Here is a 7245-nt window from a genome sequence, read left to right as displayed (position 1 = left end):
GCGACCACTCCACAAGGGTGCGCGACCACCTGGGAGGGGCGCGACCACTCCAGCGCCAAAATCCTGTGTTAAATTGCTCGCGCGCGACCATTCCAAGGGTGCGCGACCACTCGAAGGAGGGGCGCGACCACTCGTCCAGAAAGCCTCCAAAACGCATCAAACTTCAATTGTTTCGTGTTGGCTCGTGTTTTGGATTGAGACATACAGGCTCATATCAAAATCCGTGGAATGATAGATCTTTCCAAGAAGCATGCGGCACATGGCTATGACAGTTGAATTCGGGTTTGAGAAAGCGGTAGAGCCCTCGTATCTTTGTGATGCCATCTCCTTCAGGGGCTGGGTTGTCCTGCAATACAATTTCAGTCATCAAGTTCACCTAGTGCTTCTCAAGGCTTGATTACTGATGCCTTCACTTCTCGGCAATGGAGAACAGGTAGTCAAATGGGTGGTGATGGAGCAGTTCTATTAAAGCAGTCTTTAAAAGTGCAAATTCTTTATGCACTGCACTCGGGAGATAAGAAAATGGCAGTCAATCTCCTGAAATATCTTGGGTCTCTGGAGGATTGTCTGGCAATTGGTGATTTGATGTCCTTACTTGAGTACTGCTCGAAAGCTCCAGACCCACAGTTTGCTATGGAGCTGTTGAGATTTATGGAGGAAAAGAAGCTAAACATTGGCCAAAGTGGTTATCTATATATTCTGTGTGCCCTTTGTAAAGGTGGCTATCTTGATGAGGCTTTAAATTTGCTAACGCGGCTTGGAGAAAATACTTTTACAAAACCGGGGCTGTCGATGTATAATATTTTCCTAAATGGACGCTAGTTTTCTTGTTCCTGGTGATGTAGTCAGTATTAAATTGGGAGATATCGTTCCTGCGGATGCTCGCCTGCTTGAAGGAGATCCTTTAAAGATCGATCAGTCAGCTCTAACCGGAGAGTCTCTCCCAGTGACTAAGAATCCCGGAGATGAAGTTTACTCAGATTCTACTTGTAAACAAGGAGAAATTGAAGCCGTGGTTATTGCTACTGAAGTTCACACCTTCTTCGGAAAGGCAGCTCATTTGGTGGATAGCACAAACCAAGTGGGTCATTTCCAAAAGGTTCTTACTGCAATTGGTAACTACTGTATATGTTCGATTGCAATTGGAATTGCCATAGAAATCGTTGTCATGTACCCTATTCAACATCGACAGTACAGAGATGGAATTAACAACCTCTTGGTGCTTTTGATTAGTGGAATTCCTATTGCGATGCCCACTGTATTGTCTGTAACTATGGTCATTGGCTCTCACAAGCTCTCTTTGCAAGGGGCTATTACAAAGAGAATGACTGCTATAGAGGAAATGGCTGCCCTGAAAATTCTTTGCAGTGATAAAATCGGGACACTCACTCTCAACAAATTGAGCGTTGATAGGAATCAAAAAGATCTTTCACGCCACAAAGACATCAAACGCAACAGAAAAATAGAAACGAATTTCCTATTTCAAGACCACCGAAATCAAAAAGATATGCGCTCCAGTTTTGCCTCATAATTAGCCAAATCATCAACAGAATGTTAGTTTAAAGTTTGTTTTATTAAAATAGCCAACGCATTTCCAGATTTGGGGAGCAGTTGCAAACTAGCATTCAGGATTCGATTGCCTGTAGCTTTAGCAAATGGGATTGACACCTGCCCTTCACTTCAGTCACCAGAAGACACCTGTTACCAGATGCATAAAATTCGTTTTCTTATCTATAACCTCAGTTAAGCAGCGCTCCAAAGATTTCAAAATAAACAAATTCGCCTATTTTCATCCTCAATTATGATTTCATGAGATTTTTGCTCCGGATTTATCTCTCAACTGGCCAATTATCATAAGATTTACAGAACGCTGTTCTATGTTTAGGAAACGCCCTTTCCTACTTTTTGTAATGATAGTTAAAACAGCGCCCCTGTTTTTGGGAGCAGTTTGATTTTATTATTGTATTAAAAAAATTCATTTTGAAGAGAGGAGAGGGAGGGGAGATTTTTTCTGAGTGCTGAGTGCTGGAACAGAGCTTTCATTGTACAGTTTTTGACAGAGGGATTTTTAATGAAAATTTCACAGCTCTAACTTCTAAGATTCATGTGGTATGTTAATTTAGCATAAGTTTTCCCTGTGTTTTATATGTAATCTGTTATGTTCCATTTCACTACATGATCATATCTAAATGAACAAATGAAGTGTTTAGGTAGGAATTCATAGTATTGTATGCTCCTCCTATAAATTTGTTCAATTCAATGTTTTCTTCTGTTTAAGGAGGATTCAAAGTATTATTTTCCCTCCTTAGCTCCTCACCAGTCTTGCCATCCCATTTAAAATCTAGATTTGATGCTAAATTCCTTGCCTACCTTGCCTCAGTCGTCAACCTGTGTTGTTCATTATATTTCTCTGTTTGAAGCTGTGATTTTGCCCATGCAGCCCAAAAAAACCCCGTTATTTTAATTAAAAACCCCAAATCAAACTTCCTTATCAGTTTACTAGCCTAATATCTTTATTCCTAATTGGTCAGCTTATCATATTGAAAGATCTACCGAATCTGACCCGAGAGAGCCTTCTCATACCTCGTAGGGCTAGCTACGAGGTGAAAGGGTTTGATGTAGCCTTGAGAGTTTGTCTATCTCAGCCTAGGTAAATTCCAAGCGCTAACACATGGGAATTATCTTGCATCTAAATTTGGATAATGATGGTCACGCAATAATATTTCATGACATGGATGTGGGTCCTCCCCCCTCCCCCCACCTATTTTTATGGGTCATTACGTATTCCTAGATTTAGAAGCTCTCCTACATTGTCTTTCCTTTGACTTGATTGAGCCTACGATGAGTTATGAAAATTACATTTTTTATTTAAATAAAAAAGAAAATAATTATGTAACTATTATAGGAACAATTTGGCTACAAATATTGGCTCCTACAAGGAAGAAAATATCCTCAATTTCTACACAAGTTGGTATGATATATATTTTGTTCTTCACTTGGATATTTTATTTCTGGTGTTTTACATATTTTTGTCTTACAAATTCTGGTCTATAGGGCTTCTTTAAATAGAAGCATTGATGGAGGCTTAACAATATGTCTTGTTAACATAGGTATATTTTATTTTAGTCACTGATGATTAGAACCTGCTGCACTTTCGATATTGATATATTGACTCATTTTGTAGTAGCATACCAGCACTTGAATGCTTTTCCCGAGCTAGTTGCAGCAAGCTTTGATTATTTGTTGTTCATAGTTGTTAGCATTTGACCTATATGGTCTCGAAAACTTGGTCATTGACTCATTTGTTAAGATGTTATTGAGTGCATATTTTTATATCTATTCTGTTTGTTTTCATTATATCTAAATATTATTCTTTAAATTATTCAATGAAAGATCTTATGTTCGTTTAACCATCTTGTGAGCTATTCTTATTATTTTATTTTCCATCATCTTTATTTTTGTAACTTGTAATCTACGTTGTATCTTTATTGCTTATAGAGTTTTATTTTAAACACGGACACCAATTTGTTTGTATTGAACTCTTATTGAGTTCTAGTATTAAATATTTTCACATTTACATTTTATTTTATTATCATGTTTAGAATTATTGTATGTACTTTAGCCTTTCACTTTCTTTCTTGATGTATGTATGCTAGTACTATTCTATAAATAAAATTTTCTTTTATTTATCTCAAAGTTATATAATATTTGAGGAGACTATAAATTGGGTGCCACTCCCGGATTCTTGGCCTAGCCAACCAAGAATTTGTAAGGGTATAAATTTATCTCTATATTAATCAACACTACCTATTCTACCATAATTAGAACATTTTAATGGTAGCTTACCTTTGTAATTTCTAGATCCTTTTTTCAGCTTTCTCACAAATTGAGCTTTTTTACAATCTAATTCATAGTTGGAATAATACCGAGCCTTGTGTCCTTTTGTTTTCTTTGATGTTTTAAAGGTTTATTCCTTTAATATTGAATTTTCTTTTTTTATTCTCATTTCATATGCAATGAGGATTCCATGTAGTTCATTTATCTTCATATTTTCCAGACCTTTCATCTATTCAATGGCTAAAAGATTCACACTAAATCTCAAAGGAAGAGATCTTTACACTTTATGAACAATTATTGATTCCTTAATATTTTCATCAAGTCTTCTAAAAGTATTAACGATCTTATCTACATGAAGGAAGAAGGTTGCAATGTCTTCTTCTTCATTCATCTTCAAACTCTCATATTGTCCTATATGAGTTTGAAGCTTTTGCCTTTTTACCTTTTCAACTCCTTCATAGATATTTTGAAGCTTGTCCCAAATGTGTTTTGAAAACCCACACTATATTACCTTGAAAAACTTTGATTCTTCCGAGCCACATAAAATGGAACTCATTGCTTTTACATTATTTACAAAGGCATTTTTACCATCTTGATTAGTTTGAGAGTTGTTGGAACTTTATAACCATCCACAATAGATAGCCAAATTTCAACACCAATAGACATCAAATAGGTTTCATCATTATCTTCTAGAAAGCATACATTATTCCATCAAATAGTGGGGTTCTTCTTGAGAAAGAACCATCCTAACTGGCCATTGGTCCCTTTGAGAAGAACCATCCTAACTAGCCATTGGTCCCTTTGAGATGTACCTTCCAATGGTTAAATTGTTTCGAAAGTAGTTTGGCTCTATTACCAATCATTGGATTCACAACTATACTAAGAGGGGGAAGGTGAATCAATATAATACAATATTTACTTATTTAAACATTGAAGCACCATAAAATATCAATATAATAAGTAGAACATGAAACACAAGATATACATGGAAATTGTTTTATGAGAAAACCACAAAAAATCTTTAAATGATGTTTCTTTGTAGGAACCAAACTATTGTTACTATAATTTATAGGAACCAACCTATAAGAGACACCAATCCCTTAAATTTCTCAAAGTTGTAGGCACTAACCAATAAGAGACACCAATCCCCTCTACTACTTTGTAGGCACCAATCCCCTATGAACTCTGCTCCATGATATTTTCTTCTTTGTTCCACTCTGCTTTTCTCATTTTTTTATAGTTACCTCATATAGAGTTTCATTGAACCAAATGATTCCTTCAAATAAAAACTTCTGAAATCGCACGCTCTTGTTAAAATATTACCAGGGAGAAAATAAATTATTTATTAAGAGGAACAATAAACCATTAACACATAAACAACAACAAAACACATGCAAAAAAAAACACTAATGTTTTCCCTGGGAAATCCCCAACTCTGAGGAAAACCCAAAACTAATGGAATTCCATTCGTCTCCTTGGCCAAAACCATGGCCATGCCAGCCAAGTGAGTCTTCATCGCTGACATCCCTGCCACATTACATTAGAGTTCCTCTAGTGGTTTTAAAATATCCATTACATGCAATCCACAGGCACAAAACCATGGTGTTGGGTCTAAAATGCGGCGGATGCAAATTATAGTTTCATTTACTATCAATCCGGGTAAGTAAACTTCGAGGATCATCCAATACATATGGACTTATAGACATACTAAACTAAGCTAGGTGAAGAAATGTCAAAGCTCCCTTACAATAGGTCTTTCATTGGGATCTCCAACACTTATTTAGTCATTTAACAAAATGAAATCTAAAGACATTGTGACAAGTGTAAGAAATATTGAAGCTCCCTTGCAGGAGGTTGTTCATTAATATTTCTAACCATCTTAATCAACAAACTATTTAAACTAATGAAATCAAACATTAAAATAACAAATCAGATTCATTGAAAGAAACATTAATACTTTCTTATGAAAGGTCATTCGTTAATATTTCAAACATATGAACCTAATGAAATTTACAAACAAACAAAAAATGAAAGCTTACCAAAACAAAAGTGTACTTGCTAACAAGCACATCAAAAGAGAAGTCAAATGTAGAAGATCAAAGAAACTCCATTTTATTTATCATCAATTGCAAATTGCAATTACAAGTTATACATTCCAAGAGGTTCTAAAATCTCCATTACAATGATTCTAAATTCTAAATTCTTATTACAAACTTATAAGATCCCAAGGTTATAAATTCTAACTTCTCAATTCTAAATTCTAAATTCCAAATTACAAATGAAGGAGATAACACTCCTATTTATACAAAGTTATGATAACAAACTCATAAATGTGGATCCACTATTCCCTCTTCAAATCCACATATCTCTCAACCAATGGTGACACATAACCCTATCCTCCATGATCTTCTCCATGAGATCCACGATCTTATCCATGAGGTCCATGATATCCTCAAATTCGAATTTGAATATAGAGTGCCACATAAGGGTGCCTTAGAAGCTTCCTTTGTACCTACACATGTCAACAAACTCATTCTAATTGTTAGGTATAAGTATATGGATATTATTTTCTAAAGTTTAACCACAAATTCACTTAAAAATACTAAGAATTAATAATGTTTTGGAAACACAAAGGTAACCCATATAATGATGAAAGTGAAGTGGATGTGATGACATGGTGGTGGAATAGAGGTGAGAAAATGTGTGAATGGAGTGAAAGTGGATATATTTTAAGGATAATTCTTAGGCCCAACACATGGGAAACCAAAAAAACCATGGGCCCAGAATCACTATTGTAGAAATTGTCAACTTTGACTCTTTCCTCAAGTCAAGTTTAGCTAACAATCCCCCCTTAAACCTTGACTTAGGGTTTCCCTTGACCAAAATCATCCAAACCATCAAAGTGAGTCAACCTTGCTCACTCTACCCCTTACCCTCAAATTTTATACCTAGGGTATTTGTTAGCCCGACATGCCCCCTATCACCTAGGTCTAACACTAAAATTTAGTGTAAATTTCCCAGGGGTACACATGCCTTACAAGGCCTTACAGTAGCATGCATGTTTACATTCAATAAACTTTCAACTCTATTATAGTAATTTAACTTCGTTTTTTGTTGCATCAACATTTATGTTTCCATTTTCTCACCTTGACGTGCTCTAAGCCTCAATCTACTAAAACCCTTGATTGTAGACTACTCCAGTTTTCACTATTGTTAGGTTTCTTGTGAAACATTCAATAATACTAAATCTAAGACACACAATTGTATTGTGATCTTTTCCTTCTGATCTAAGTTGGTCTATTCTTCTATCGACATTGTTATTGGTTTAGTACCTAGATCCACAATGATCCATTGATCTTTATCCACCAACAGGTCTTCCATCTTGATATTCCACAACTCAAAACTTTG

At 35.5% G+C, this 7245-nt stretch overlaps 1 pseudogene; it reads left to right on the top strand.

The window, feature by feature from the left end:
- The first annotated feature begins 811 nt into the window (after positions 1 to 811).
- LOC149180283 (ATPase 1, plasma membrane-type pseudogene) lies at positions 812 to 1531 on the top strand (annotated as a pseudogene).
- Positions 1532 to 7245: the final 5714 nt, after the last annotated feature.

Source organism: Pinus tabuliformis, chromosome 3_2 (genome assembly GCF_031772625.1).
Source record: "Pinus tabuliformis cultivar Carrire ecotype Pingquan chromosome 3_2, CPIR1, whole genome shotgun sequence".
NCBI classification, from domain to species: Eukaryota; Viridiplantae; Streptophyta; class Pinopsida; order Pinales; family Pinaceae; genus Pinus; species Pinus tabuliformis.
The sequence above is the reverse complement of the archived record's forward strand: the minus strand, read 5'-3'. Positions and strand labels throughout refer to the sequence as shown.